Genomic DNA, 4,201 nt, shown 5'->3' with positions numbered 1-4,201 from the left:
TGTTAGTTGCATACATATTAAGGATTATGACTTCTTAGAGAATTCATCATCTTTATTCCTGGTAACTTCCTTGCTCTGAATCTTCTCTCCTTTTTTTTTTTTTAAATAAAGATTTTATTTATTTATTTGACAGAGAGATTGAGAGAGAGCACAAGTAGGCAGAGAGGCAGGCAGAGAGAGAGGGAGAAGTAGGGTCTCCGCTGAGCAGGGAGCCCGATGTGGGGCTCGATCCCAGGACTCTGAGATCATGACCTGAGCCGAAGGCAGCCGCTTAACTGACTGAGGCGCTCACGCACCCCTCCTCCTTCCTGATGGTTATGTCTGTCTGTCTCTGTTCCTCCGCCTCACTCCATCACTGCCTCTACTCCGATCTCCTTCTCTCCTGGTCCCCTTTATGACATTCTCTTTCTGTTTCACATTTTCCTTATCTCTCGTCTACATTTCCCATTCTCAAAATCTTTCTTATTTTCTCCTCCACGGTATTTCTAGAGACGTATCAATAGTTCCATATTTGAGTGGTGTCTAGAAGATTTTGATTACATAGAAAGTCTACATTCAGGTTAATTGGCTTTATCCAGGTTAATTGTTTTACAAGACATAGGTATATTTTTAAATATATAACCTTGGGAAATACTATCTTATTCACAGTAGCAATAGTATCTGTCAATACATTTATCTGGGATATGGAAATATTATCTCTGATACCATAATGGCCAATAAGGCCTTTCTACTTGGACTTCAGAATTAATGTAACAAGAACTTGCATTTAAAATATACTCTTAGATTGAAGAAATCTTTTTAATCTGGTCAATAATAAAAATAGCATATATTGGATCAAGCATTATGCCCATAACACTGTAAGTATGCATTAAATATTTATTGACTAATGATACCAATTTGATTAAATGCAAGAAAATGAAATGTTTTCAATTAGCAATAATCGCGCCTCGGATAAACCTCATTGGCTACGATACTGCCACTGCGCAAAGCTTAAGAAAATGAAATGTTAATGAGCTCTCCACATTCTACCAATAAGCCAGATTCTCAAGCAAAAAAGAAACAAAAAAGATCCAAAAAACCCACACAAAAATCCCCAAATATTGAAAGGCACCATAGAATAGCAGTGAAAGAGCATGGGGTCACACACACATTTGCTACTTTTATAACCCTGAATATATTTCTTAACCCTATTTTATCACTTTTTTAAAAGATGTGGTAGTATTTTATACGGTTATCGTGAAGATTGAGATAATACATATTAATGACGATAATATGTTAATTCAACTAATTAATTGAGATAATACGTTGAACATATTCTTGATGCACGGTGAATGCTCAATAACTTGGATCAATTACCATCAATCTTTAACAGTTTCTTGACTAGCCTGTGACTGTAGGGATCTGAGAAGCATCGTTTCTTCCTGGTGCCAGTAGTCCCTGGGATCACTCCCCTTATCAGACATTACCCCCTTTTTTTTTTTTTTAAGATTTTGTTTATTTATTTATTTGTTAGAGAGAGAGAGAGAGTGCAAGTGCACAAGCAGGTACAGTGGCAGGCAGAGGCGAGAGAGAAGCAGGCTCCCTGCCGAGCAAGGAGCCTGATGCGGGACTCCATCCCAGGACCCTGGGATCATGACCTGAGCCAAAGGCAGTGGCTTAATAGATTGAGCCACCCAGGCATCCCTAGACATTACCCTTTTCATGTCCGTTTTGTGAAGTCTGCATAACAATGTAAGCCTACAATGTGAGTTTGTGGCTAATATGTTATGGAAGGACTAGTAAAGCAGATTTTGCCTCTTGACCTTCTGATGTCCTTTTTGGGAAAGAGCACAATCAGTTGAAGAGATATCAGGGATTAAAAGGACACAAAACTGTGATAAACTATTTAAAACTGAATAGATTATCATCTACAAAACAACTTCTTTCCTTTCCTGCACTCATCTAACCACATCACCACACACACACACACTCACTCACATATATTCCAGGTTTGGGAAAGTCTAACATTTAAGTTGAATACTTTCTGTGTGCCTGACATTGTTCTCCAAGTTACAGGTGAAGGTAGAGCTGTGTATGGGCAGCATAGATTATGTATTGTGGTTTTATTGACATAAACCCCAGGACTAAACTAATTTCAGTATTTCTCAAATGTAAAACCACTTGTAATATATCTCAGTGTAAAGTTCTTTGGCTTAGGAAAATTATTTTCCATACTTAACCTAAATCCATCACACAAAAATTTCCTATTCTTTACCTAGCATCACCGTCCATAGATTATTGCTTTCATGCAGCTACTTTCCATTGTATAAAATGATACGAACCAAATTCTACACATATTTACATTATTTGTGAGCAATTTGTTCAACTAACTTAGCACTGATTTTTTCCCTCAAACTAGCCTCGTAGCAGGATAATAATCAGCCCACATTTAGACAGGACTGAATTTCCTTACCTGTTTTTAAAAAGAATAGTAGGTAACAGAGTGATAGTCCACAAAAAGATAGCTCCTACCCCATCTAACAGACATTATGATAAACACAGTATAACCCGGTTTGCTCCCACATTTGGACTCAAGGACCTCAGAAAGGAAAAGCACCTAAAGGTTGGGCAGGATCCTGCTTTCTGGGAGCTTCTGTGGGAACTGCAGAACCTCACTTCTCTGCTTGATCAAAAATGTGGCAGAATCCTCAGAAAAGGAGCTTTTATTCTCTGATGGCCTCAACCTAGTCGGTAGCTCCTGAGGGCTCCCTGGAGGGGTGAGCCGTGAGATGCGTGCAAGCCAACCTGCACTGGGAAGGGGGGACAAAGCCGTTCTCTACCTCTGCTCTCATCCCCAGCAGGACCCGTGATTAGACCACACAGCCAGCCACAGAGCACACCTCTGAGACAACATCAGTCATTACAGTCCCTGAGTACTTGGTGTTATTAGAGTTCATGAACCCCAGCCCTGTCCCAATTCCCAAAAGGGCAGGTGGTTCAGATGAACCAGTAAGGAAGCAGAACCAGTGTGATGGTGAAGCAGCTCCAGGCCTTCCCCTCCTCCCCACTGCCATCTGGGCCCCTTGGGGGAGCAGCAGAAGCCAGAAGAAAGGACCCTGAAACATCAGCTGGTTGCAAGCAACAAGTCAAGGTGCGGAGATGCTGGAGAGAACAGGTTACGGAGTCCAAGGAGAGCCAAGGTGTCCCAGTGGGGCTCATTAGAACATGCCTGAGGAAGAGTTTTGTAGGGCACAAACCACCCAGGTAGGTCAACCTCGGAAGCATTCTCTAATCTCTGTTCTGAAGCTAGGAGATTCCGGGTCCCTTCCAGGGACCTTCCAGAGAAGGGGAGCAGAGAACCGTCTCCAAGGCAGCTTCCCCTACAAGCCACTATCTCTTCCAGGAGCGGGGAGATCCTTGATGCGGAAAGTGTTCTCACGTTCTCTTTCTCTCTCATAGCAGGCATAGGAGGGCTAGGAATTTCATATCAAGCAACCCTGCAATTTACGAGTGAACGAGTTTGCTCTAGTGTGATCCTCAGCCTGCTGCGGTTATGGCAGAAACGCAAGGAAAGTCCTGCACAGGTTATCATGTTTTGAGAACATGCTTACCTGTGTTCCAGTTGTACATGTCCATTGTGAGAGGAACCACATATGCATCCAGGGACATGGCAATTTTGCTCCTGATTATATAAAAAAGCTGGTGTACAGTAGGCAATCCTTGAACACTAGAATCCTTTCTTCTTTCTCTTTGCACACTCAGGTGAACACAGAAAATGTGAGCCATTTTGTTTGGTGTTTTTACTCATGTAAACACAAAACTCCTGTGAAAAAAATAGGACATGTTTTCCTATATTCAGCACTATGAAAACATCAGTTAAAAAAGTCATTTTAGGGGAACCTGGGTGGCTCAATCTGTTAAGCGTCTGCCTTTTGCTCAGGTCAGGATCACAGGACTCCTGGGATGGAGCCCCACATTGGGCATCTTGCTCAGCCGGGAGCCTGCTTCTTCGTTTCCCTCTGCCCTTCCCCACTGCTCGCAAGTGCTCTCAAATAAAGTCTTTTTTAACAAAAAGTTATTTTAGAACCATGAGAGACTGTGCACCCTGAGAAACAAACTGAGGGTTTTGGAGGGGAGGGTTTTGGGGGGTTGGGGGAGCCTGGTGGTGGGTATTGTGGAGGGCACGTATTGCATGGAGCACTGGGTGTGGTGCATAAACAAT

The 4,201-nt window shown here is 42.3% G+C and overlaps 1 non-coding gene across 1 annotated transcript; it reads right to left on the bottom strand.

Annotated features, from left to right (window-relative positions):
• Positions 1 to 848: 848 nt before the first annotated feature.
• LOC131830865 (U4 spliceosomal RNA) lies at positions 849 to 991 on the bottom strand. The gene has a single exon (XR_009353422.1). It is a non-coding gene; the product is annotated as a U4 spliceosomal RNA (small nuclear RNA).
• Positions 992 to 4,201: the final 3,210 nt, after the last annotated feature.

Source organism: Mustela lutreola, chromosome 4 (assembly GCF_030435805.1).
Source record: "Mustela lutreola isolate mMusLut2 chromosome 4, mMusLut2.pri, whole genome shotgun sequence".
Taxonomy (NCBI): Eukaryota; Metazoa; Chordata; class Mammalia; order Carnivora; family Mustelidae; genus Mustela; species Mustela lutreola.
This window is presented reverse-complemented; position numbering and strand designations above follow the sequence as displayed.